Source organism: Phyllostomus hastatus, unplaced genomic scaffold (assembly GCF_019186645.2).
Source record: "Phyllostomus hastatus isolate PE091 unplaced genomic scaffold, TTU_PhHast_1.1 phas_contig_210, whole genome shotgun sequence".
Taxonomy (NCBI): Eukaryota; Metazoa; Chordata; class Mammalia; order Chiroptera; family Phyllostomidae; genus Phyllostomus; species Phyllostomus hastatus.
Window position 1 is genome coordinate 21,024,281 of NW_025333737.1, and position 11,371 is coordinate 21,035,651.

The following is an 11,371-nucleotide window of genomic DNA, read 5'->3' on the forward strand; positions in this document are numbered from 1 at the left end:
CCCCGCCTCCGGGCGGTCCGGGCGCCGGGCGTGGGGGAGCGCACCCCGACTTTCTTGAATCACATGGGCTGCGTGGAGCGGGTGGACCGGGGGAGGGGGAGGCGCGGGGAGCTAGCGGCCGATCCTCAGTCGGGCTGGGGAGAAGACGACCCCCGCTAGTTCGGCCTCTCCATTCAAGTTCGCTGGCCGCGGCCGCCGGGATCCGGGGATGGCACCAGACGCCCGACCGCCTCTGCGCCTTTTTTCCAGCCACCGCGCAGAAATTTAGGTCAAGGACGTCGGGATCAAACCCAAACCCTGGCGCTCCTCGGGTGGACCCCGAGACCCCCTAGAATCGGGGGGCTTCAGGATTGCGGAGACGCTCTCGCATAAACACCAGCCACAAGTTTTATTTTCCTTTCGCGCTGGAAGTTCTCTTTGGCTCTCGCAGCACACCGGCACGTCTTGCGCCGCTCCCCGCCCTTCCCCGGCAGAGGTACGAATCCGTGCCCGGGAAAGGTTATTTTGGAACTTTGCGAAACTGACGCGATTCCAGGGGTGAGAAAGTGCCGAAGAAAGGGTTTCCGCGCTAATCATACAGCGTTTTAAAAAATAATAAAATGGGTTTATAGGCAGTCAAGGTCAAATTATGGGGGTTCAAAGAAAATTTTGTATATAGTGAAAAATAGTTTTGAAGCGGCTCTGGGATGGCTGAGAAGGGGGTTTATCTCAGGAAACTCCTCTCCAACTCTTCCCGTATACTTTTATTATGTCTATATGAAGATAGTAAAATGCTTGCGATTAAAATAATCCAAGCCCCCAGCCATCTGGGGAGGTAGCCCGAGGGTGGGTTCAGACATCCCCTCCCCGCCACCCACCGCGTTAGGAGCTGTGTGGTGCAGCTACAGATACTAGCACACAGTAGGTGCTTAATAAATACTGGCTTCATCCCTTCCTGCACTGAAAACTCCAAAAAGACAATGTTGTTAGCCTCCCAGAGGCATCTCACACTTTTCCAGCAGATTCCAGGCTGGCCAAATTCAGGCTGGATTCGATTTATGGGGCATTTAAAACAGTTATCCCTATTGTTTTAAATTATTACAATACATGGAGTTCATATGGCATGAATTGATGCCCAGTTAACACTTTTCCATTAAATTGTCATAGGATTAGGACACAATGGAATACACTCAACACCAAAACTGTACCAAATCCACTGTGGGTCTTGGAAAAGGGGAAGGATTGGAAAATCTAAACACCAGCCAAAGACTTGGGTGACCAGACTCTTAATCTCCCCGGTTCCTAAATTGGGATAATTCCTCCCTGTCAGGATTGATGGGGTGAGAGGAGAGAGAGAAGTGAGCAAATACAAAAGTGCCTTTTTCACTGTAAGCCGAGAAGGGTCATGCTTATTATCAATCATTACTTCATCTGACTTTTTAGAAGGTGCTCGAAAGCTTTATACCACAAGCTCAAGCGTTTTCTGTAGCTCCAAGCTGCTTCCCCGATCATCTGTGGTCTGATGTGTTTAAGAGCCAGTCGTTGTTGTGGTAATTGTTTATTATGATTATTCTCAACAACAAAAGGCGGACAACAGGTTTGTGTTTGGGACTTTTCTGCTAGAACTACAGACCATGAGAGGTGGAAAGGCCTTTCCTGATCAACCCTTCATTTTACATCGGGGGCCCAGAGGAGCCAAGCTCACCTGGCTGTGCCCTGCCCCCACCAGTCAGTTCCTAAAAGGGGTTCTGGCCATCAGTACAATGCCCTTCGGCTCTCCTGCCTGTGTATTGACTCTGTCCTTCACCAAACGAGAGAAGGGTGCCCTTGCTCCCTTTTGGGGACTTAAACAAGCTGGCAATGAACCAAATTAAAACCCTGAGAGGGGCTAGCACTACAGTTACCGAGTCAGAGAGCTAACGCTTAAATCTCCATGTTTACTTACATATTTTTAACTTACATGGAGTAACATTTACTCTTTGTGATCTATCATTCTATGAGTTTTGACAAACACCCAAAGTCAAGTAACCATAACCAAGATACAGAAGAGTTTCATTGTCCTAAAAATTCCCTCCTGCTGTCCTTCTCACTATGTTCATTATAATGGCTTATTATTATTATTATTATTATTATTATTATGCATTTCTTCTCCAGCTCACTCACTTAATGTAGCCCCCGGGTCAGGAGAATTCCAGAAGCACAATGTCAGTCCTCCACCTCTGAAAGCCTCGACAGCCGGTGACACTGTTGGACACTCCCTTCCTGTAACTCACTTTTTCCTGGGTGTCCTTGATGCCCACATTCTTCTGGTTTCCCTCCTATCTCTCCAGCCATTCCTTCTCCATCTCTTTGCCCTGACTCGTCCTCCGCCTGTTCTTTAAATATTGTGTTCATTCTCTCCCCCAGCTTCACACCCTCTCTGGGCGTGCTCCTCTGAGGGATGGGTTTAAATACCACCGACAAGCTGACGCCACTCAAAATCGTCAGCCTGACCTCCCCGCCAAGGTCTAAACTCTGGGTAATTTCCTCTTCAATACCTGTAACCGTAGCCTTCCTAAAGGTCCCCCCAAACTCAACATGTCCCAAACCTTGCTTTCTTCTCCTAAATCTGAACCTCTTTTAAGGTTGCCTCTATCATCCTAGAGACAAAGTTGACCCCTTTCCAGGCTGACCACTTCCCAAGTGCAGTCTATCATGAAAGTCTGTAGAATGTAGTATTTTGGTCTTCCTAAATATCTCTCAAATTCATCTTTCCCGCTACCGCATCCCAGGTCTCCCACTTGAGCCCCCTGCAACAGCCTCCTAAACATTCTTCCCACACTCATTCTTATCCCACTGGTGTGTGGAAAGCTGTCCCTAACCTCTCTGACCAGGTCAGATACCCCTTGATGTGCCCTGTTCTCATCCTGCCAGAATGTCCTCTATGTACCTTACCCCGTGTAATCATTTGTTTTATTGCTCATCTCCTCCCACAAGCCCTAATCTCCTGTCCATTCCTGCTCTCCATGTATTAGCACAGTGCCTGTTGGTGCGTGGTGGACACTCAATAAATATTTGCTGAGTGACTGAAAGGATGAATGAATGAATGAAGGTCAACATCTCATTTCACTGTAGGATTTTTTTTTTGTATCCATGCCTATGAGTCAAATTGGCTGTAATTTTTCCTTCTTGTGTTGCATTTGTCTGGTTATACTGGCCTCATAAAATGAACTGGTAAATGTCCCTTCTTTTTCCATTTTCTGGAACAGTGTGTATAAATTGGAATTATGTGTTCCTTGCATGTTTGGTAGAACTCGCTGGTAAAATGTCTGGGTCTGGGATAAACATTTCCTAGGTTGAGTTCTAACTACTGATTCCATTTCTTTAGTGGCTCTGGTTGTCTTTAGGTTTTATATTCTTCTTGAGTCAATTTTTACACTTTAGATGTTTCAAGAAAATTATCCACACCATCTAGGTTTTCACATTTATTAATAAAATGCTGTTCATAGTTTTCTCAATATACTTTCTCTGCTGCATCCATCCATAACACCCATTTTTTTTTAATTACAAACACTATTGGACATGTGTCTTTTCTGGATGAGTTGTTCCAGAGAGCTCCCTTTTCCGTTTAACTACTGTTTCTTCCTACTTTCTATTAGTGTTTTCAAAGAATCAACTTTTAGTTTGGTTAACACTGTTTTCTTTCAATAACTTTTGCTTTTATATATTATTGATATCCCTTACATATAAGAACCTATGTCACATATAAGAATGTATATAATATATAAGATATATAGTGTGTTATTAATACATGTTGCATATTATTTTATTCTCTCTTTGGGTTTATTTTGTTGGCTTTTTAAAAATTTCTTCAACTGGTGGTTAGAGTAATTAATTTTCAGACTTCCCTTTCTTTTTCTCTCTCTCTTTTTAACATTTAAGCCTACAGATTTCACTCTGGGTACCATTCAAACTACATTCCACAAGATATGTAGAATTTTTATTATCAACCCAGGCAAAGAATATTTAGATTTCAAATATGATTTCTTCTTTGGCTCACTACATGTGTTTGTTTATTTTTACATTTCTAAACCTAAGTTTTTTGTTTTGATTTTTAGTTATTTATGTCTAACTGAACTGAATTCAGGCCAGAGGAGGTAATCTGCATGAAACAGGCTTTTTGTTATTTGTGGAATCTTACTTCAGTAAATGGTCAGCTTTTCATAAATATTCTATGTGGTTTTGAAAAGAATGTGTATGCTTTAATTGTTAAGTGTAGTATCCTATTTGGGTCTGTTAAATCAAGCTTGTTAATTATGGTATCCAGATTTTCTATAGCCTTACTGATGTTTTGTCTGCTTGATCTATTGCTTTTTATAGTGGCACATAAAAATCTCCTTACATAACTGAATTTGCCAGTTTCTCCTCTAAATCTCTCAAACTTTCCTAGAGAGGAACATTCATTTTAAAGTATGGATAAGGTACACGAGAAAGGGCCGTTAAAACCTATGACTCTGCACTTTTCTCATTTTTCACGTTTTATTTCTCTTTTTGCTTTATGTGTTTTGAGACTGTGTTATTAGGTATATACAAGCTTGGACAGACTGTGTTTTCTGAGTGAAGTGATTCTTCAACATATGCACAGATGATCTTGAAACCTAGTGCTTTTTGCTGTAAAGCCAACTGCCTGCTATAAATAAAACTACTGCAGCTTCTAGTGAGCATTTGCCTGGCGTATCTTCCCTCGTCTTTTTGCTTTCAACCTTATTGTGTCTGTTTAAGTTTTAGGTGAGCCCCTGGTTCATTTATGTATTTCATTGACTAGTACATTTAGCCCATTTACACTTAATGTGATTGCCGATATTTTTAATGGAACTTAGGGGTGCAAGAATATGTTAATCAGAATGTCTGGCATAAACATACTGTCATCACTAGGTATATTCATGACCTTGTTCTATTTCATTGTATTTTTTGATGTCATGAGTACGTGTAACCCTACCCAACTAGAGGACGAAAACAGTAACAATGACAGCGACCATGTGCTTCTCCCCATTCATGCTCCCCCTGCCCCGAAGTAACCACCAATCTCATTCTTGTATTTGTTTTTTCTTAAATATTTTATTCATTTATTTTTAGAGCGAGAGGAGGGGAAGGAGAAAGAGGAGGAAGAGAAACATCAATGTGTGAGAGATACATCAATCTGTTGCCTCTCACACACCCCCAACTGGGGACCTGGCCCGCAACCCAGGCATGTGCCCTGACTGGGAATCAAACCGGAGACCTTTTGGCTCACAGTTCGGTGTTCAATCCACTGAGTCGCACCAGCCAGGGCTCAGTCTTGTATTTGTTATTCTTTTGCTTTTTAAAGAATTTCCATCAAATTTTTATCACACATTTGTTTTAACATTTTATGAAGACTTTCTGAGGCTTTATTTTTATTCAACATGATAGTGTTAAGATTCAACTAGATTGTTGCATCTGGTTGTGGTTCACTCCTTTTTGTAGTTGCATACTACTCCGTGTGTGACTAGGCCGCAGCTGGGTCTGTCCATTCTCCTATCACAGGTGTGTGAGTCGTTCCGATATTTTGCTTTTGCCAGCAGAGCTGTCACGAGCATTCTTCTCTTCTGCTGCATGTAGGCAAGAATTTCTCTTCTTCGGAGTGATTACTGGGTCGTAAGATACATGAATGTAAAATGTTACAACATAATGCTAAACTATGTTCCAAAGTGCTCTTCAATTTGTATCCCCACTAGCCATGTATAAGACAGGCTATTAATGTACTGACTTCCGACATTTTTTAACTTGTCTCCTTTCTCATTTTGCACCTGATATTTATTCTGTTTTCTCTAAGTTTTTTGTTTACTTTCTTCCTTCTCTGCTATAAGAGTTTTTTGTTTCCCTTTCCTCTTTAACTAATTCAAAAGTTACAGGTTCTGTTTCTATTATTTTAGTGAGTACAATTTTTAACCTGTACACTTGACCCAACCAGCCCTAACACTACGCAGTAAGCTAAGAATGCTCCAACTTCAGTTTCATGCTCCCTTTTGTGTGTTATTTTGGACCCACCTGGTTCTTATACCCCTAAATTTAATCACTGTTGTCATTTTATTTTCACTTAAGAATCTTTTTTTGTTTTTGAGAGAGAGAGAGAGAGAGAAACATCAATTTGTTGTTTCACTTATTTCCACTTATTTATGCATTCATTGGTTGTTTTTTGTATGTGCCCTGACCAGGGATTGAACCCGCAACCTTAGTGTATTGGCTCGACACTCTAACCAATTGAGCTAACCCAACCAGGGCACTGCTGTTATTTTAGTTTTATATAATCATTGTTCAGTTTTACCCATGCTTACCAATGTATTCACCTTTGTTTCTAGCATACTATTCTTTTTTTTTTCTAGGTACCAGCCTTTTTCCTTGAAACTTGTCTTTTAGTAATTCTTTCAGGGAGGTTATGTGATTGACATGCTTTCTCCATGAATATACAATGGTCTTATTTCACTCTCATCCTTGAATGATGATTTTTCTCTGGGTGCAGAATTCTGGATTGAGAGTTCTTTTACCCTCAGCACTTTTTTGACTGTATCACGTCTTCTTGTTTCTCTATTTATTGCTGAGACACTTGCTGTCCCATCTAAATGTCATTCCTTGGTGGGTCCTCCGCCTTTTCTTTCTGTTTTGAGATTTTCCTCTTTCTTTGGCTCCCTGCCTTCTTGCCATTCTCTGTTCAGGTATGAAGTTCTCATGTACCTGGCTCAAGATTCACTGTACATGCAAAATTTCAGGAGTCGTTTTTTTTTCAAATCTGGAAAACATTCGGTCATCATCTCAATAAGTCCTGTCTTCCTTGCTTCTGTGCAATTCTCTCCTTCAGGTACTCACATTAGGCGTCTAATGCACCTTCTGCCCCCACGCAGCCTATTCTGAACCCTCCTCGCAGACTTCCCTCCGCTTTGTCTCTCTGCACTGCTCTCCGGGCCGTTTCCTCGGATCCATTTGCCGTGTTTCCCTCGGCTATTTCCAGTCTGCTTTGCAGCTCATCCACTGAGCATTTCATTTCAATGACGATGTGTGTAACTTCTACAAGTTCTATTTAGTTCTCTTTCATGCCTACCTTTTTTTTAATGGTGTAAGACTATTTTCCCATGGTTTCAAATGTCTTTCTTTTATGTCTTTAGTCGCTTTTAGCCCACTCTGTACACAGCCTGTCTGATAGTTCTGTTGCCCGAGGTTCCCAGGACTCTCGTGTCTTGGATGTGGTGGGTCGTAGCCATGCACATTTTATAGTTTGATATTGGGTCTGTATTTTTTTTATATTCGTTTTCAGCTTTGGGGCTCCTAAACCATACAGGTAGGGTAAATTCCAGCCCCAAATTTACATGAAGCCTGGGCTGTCGTCCCAAATTCTCAGCAACAGATTTTTTCCTCCACTTTCAACTCATGCCAAGGCAGTTAAATTTTCTTGTCTCCCTGTGCCGCTGGGGAGATTTTTTTCCAATGAATTATTTCTATAATGATTCATCCTTTGGAGGGTTCCCACTTTCTGTGGGCACTTCAGTTCCATCTCCCCGTTGTTTTATTTATTTTGTTAAGTTTATTTATTTTTAGAGAAAGGGGAAGGGCGGGAGAAGAAGAGGGAGAGAAACATTGACGTGCGAGAGAAACATCGGTCAGCTGCGGCTCACACGGGCCCAGACGGGGGGCTGGACCTGCAACCCAGGCGTGTGTCCCAGTCAGGAATCAAACCCGCGACCCGTCGTCGCCTTGCAGGATGACACCCGACCACCCGAGCCACACCAGTCAGGGCTCCCCATTTTTTAATGGGCCCAAGCCACAGTCTCTTTTCCATTTTGGTGCCCAAAGTTCAGCCTTTCGGGGCCAGCACACCTGCCCGAGACGAGTTCCACCTCGACTTGCCCGCTCACCGTGCTCACTGCCATCTTGCACCGGGGACCCTGCCTTACGGGCTCTGCCCCTGTTTCCATGAGTGTTTATTGCGTTTTGACCAGTATTTATAGGTGATTTATAATGGGAGGATTTGCACGTTATTTGGTCTGCCGCAGTGCCAGCAATGGAACTCCCTTCCATTTAATTTTTAATACCTTCCACTTCGAAAGTGTTTTCTTCTTGGAGTGCTGTGGCATCTTGGATTTCTGAATAATGTTGCTTCTGAATAATCTTTGATGGGCGAGGCAGCACTGCAATGATCTCAGATGAGGCAAACATAGGTCCATGCAGCTATCTTTTACATTTACCTGGGAATTAAAACAAAAAACAACAACACTGATGCTGGTAGGTTCCACCCACAAGATTCTGATTTAACCGGTCCAGGTAGTGGAAACTTCCCAATGATTCAAATATGCAACCAAGGCTGAACACAATCCTTTTAAAACATACTGATGAAAACCAACAAACCATAATGACCCCTGGGCTCCATCCCAGAAGGTCTGATTTGTTTTGCTTGGGGAGGGCGCCCAGGCATCTTGTTTTTTAGTTCCCCTAAGATGGTAGTGAGGATCGAGAACGAGTGAGTTACCTGGGCACATCCAGCTGGAAGGGGAGAGTTCAAATAGCATTAGAGCGGGAAGCAGGAGAGGTCACATACTCCGTCCAGCAAGCCACGCCGTCGGCACCGTCGGCACCGTCGGCACAGTGGTCCCTCGGACTCCTTTTCAACGATGCAGGTTCCTGGCGGCTGTCAGTGCGTAGACCTAATGTAAGACTAGCGACTCCTTCATTCTCCAGGGGACTGGGATGGGCAACCACATCCAGGAACCACTCAGTTGGTCCCTCTGGTTTTGCCGAGGAGGAAACCATCCCTGAGACAAGTGGTATTTTCTCAAGGTCACTGAGCTGACCGAGAGGAAAGCAGGCTCCTACTTTCCAGTCTAGTGTCTATTTCATTCATTTCCAAGCATGAACCTTCCTACTGCTTTTAGAAGACCTCAGCCATGTTAAAGAGGCAGATTTGGGGTTTGTGTGCAGTGATCTCAGGAATGTGGGGTGTTCTGTTTTGCTCTGTGTGGGGTTGGCCCCACTGGAGGAAAATGAGACGGCCTGCCGCCTTGCACATGGGTCTCTCCAGTAGCTCGGCGACCATGAGCCACCATCAGTCTCAACTGCCCCAGCCATCAGTGGAGGGGTCTTGGTGGTTTTAAAATATGTCCACAAATTCTTTATGGCTCCTCCAAGAGGTGGAGCCTAATTCCCCTCCTCCTGGGCCATACTTAGCAACTGGCTACTAATGAACGGAACATGGAGGAAGGACACGGTGCTGGGAGGCTTGGGAAGCTGGGTCATGGCAGGCATTGTGGCTGCCGCTTCACTCCTGTGCCTCTGGCTCTGGGGGAGGCCGGGTGCCATATCCTGAAGACGCTGGGATAGCTGGATGGGAGAATGGAGGTTTCCTGTCCACAACCTGAACTAACTTGCCAGCGTGGTGGGCTGGACACCTTACAAGTGGATCTTCCAACCCCAGCCAGGCCTTCAGATGACAGCGACGCGGACCCACGTCCTGAGTGCCACTTCACGGGACGCCCTGAGCCGGGACCTTTCCACTCCACCGTTGCGGTTCCTGACCCTCAGCTGCTGTGTGAGGTAATAAACACTTGTTCGCAGCTCCTAAGTTTGGAAGTAATCTGTCACACAGAGTAGACGACTAACACATACATACTACAAAGTGCACAAAAATGGAGCTGCTCTCTGTACAGGTTTGCAAGAGGATTCACATGCTAACATTTTTAGAGCGCTTGAGTTTGACCCTGGCCAAATGAGCTGCATATTAGATTTAAGGCAGTGATTGCATATTATTAATGTTATCAGATTGCAACACATTTCATGTTCAATTACCTACAATGCTCTTTCCGGAGCATCTCCGTGCTCATCTTCTTATCCCCACTGCACACTTACAAAAGGTCACTGTCAACATACAAAAGTCTATGTATGATTTAAATGTCTTAACTCGGTTACTAACAACCGTGAGCGTGTTTTCAAATTGGAAGAGCGAGATTAATTTAAACTTGCTTTTTTTTCACAGGATGCTCCTCGTTTACTTTTGGTATTGCATGTCGCCGCCACGCCGGGCGCTTCACTGATTAAAGAGACAGCTCACTCCGTGTGTCTCCTGGTGTTACAAGCCTTACTCTCAAGAACCGACATGGCAGACTTGGCACCAAAAAAAGAGCAAACCCTATTTTTACCAGAAAATATTTGGCAGATGAATTTGTATTCATAGAAATCCCAGCGACTATAAATTCCATGTCTGAAAGTAATGGGCCCTTTGTATTTCCTTTATTTTTAAATTTATTTTTAATAGTTTTTTATTGTATTTTTTTCCCATTGTGATTTATCCCTTTTATACCCTCTTCCGCCTCCACCCACCCCTCCCCCCTCCCCATGTATTTCCTTTAAACAAATAAGTAGCTCTTTCCTCAATGATGACTTCTGAGCATGCTCTTAAATTCAGGGCTAGTGTGTTTTCTTCCAAGAAACAGACAGTGAGCGCGTGCACACATCCTAGGTTGGTCCTTCTTCTAGGTGTGTAGAACATGGGAAAACCAAGATGGTATCTTTCTAACCGTCATAACTAGAGGTATAAATTATCGGGAGGGAAAACATGAAAAAAAGGGTGTGAGGCTGAGAGAAAGTGAAATTCTAATTTTCAGACACTGCTGATGTAACATACAGCTACTTCTGTGTGTAACTTATTTACCCCTAACAAGAGTTTGATACATTCAGAGGCATAAAGGCCTTTTCCATTTAAGTGATAGAGAAACTTTGTTTTGTTTTGTTTTTATTTGTCTTTCCAAACTAGCCAAGGAAATGCAAAAAACAAAAACAAAAACAAAAACAAAACCCAAAAAACAAATAAAACGTGTTCAGCCAAATGTTTTCTTTTGCATTTTCACGCCGGACACAGCTAGAAATGTAGTGTTGGGCCGGAGAGTGTTGCTCCCTGTGGGGCCTTCTGCCTTCCTCTCCCCTTGTCGCCAGCTCAGTATCATCACACCCAACCAGGGCAAATGCTGCCGGCAAATCCAGCTGAATAAGAACAGGTCAGACTCCTAACTAACATCAGTATCACTCACTGAGTGGCCAGAGCCCAGGATCCTTCCAGGTGTGGTGCGGCCGGGATTCAGAAATCTTTAATCTCTAGGAGTCACGGAGAGGTGGATAGGAGTATGGAGTTGAAAGTGAGGCTGGCTGCAGCCCTTGGGGGGGGCCGTTTCCTGCAGGGGGCGCTCTACACCATCCCAGCAATCCCCTCCCCAAACACGGCTCTCCCACAGGAGTGTGGGTGCAGTAGCCACAGCAGATAAGTGTCAGGAATTAAACAGTGAGTTACCGCTCTCATTAAAAATATCCCAGAGCTGCTCTCCCATGCACCTTAAAGCTGTTAGCTGCTGTTTGT

General features: G+C 43.8%; 1 long non-coding RNA gene across 1 annotated transcript; it reads left to right on the forward strand.

Annotated features, from left to right (window-relative positions):
- Positions 1 to 96: 96 nt before the first annotated feature.
- LOC123817410 lies at positions 97 to 10,847 on the forward strand. Its single transcript, XR_006785420.1, has 3 exons — positions 97 to 475; positions 9,440 to 9,558; positions 9,998 to 10,847. It is a non-coding gene; the product is annotated as an uncharacterized LOC123817410 (long non-coding RNA).
- The last annotated feature ends 524 nt before the right edge of the window (positions 10,848 to 11,371 follow it).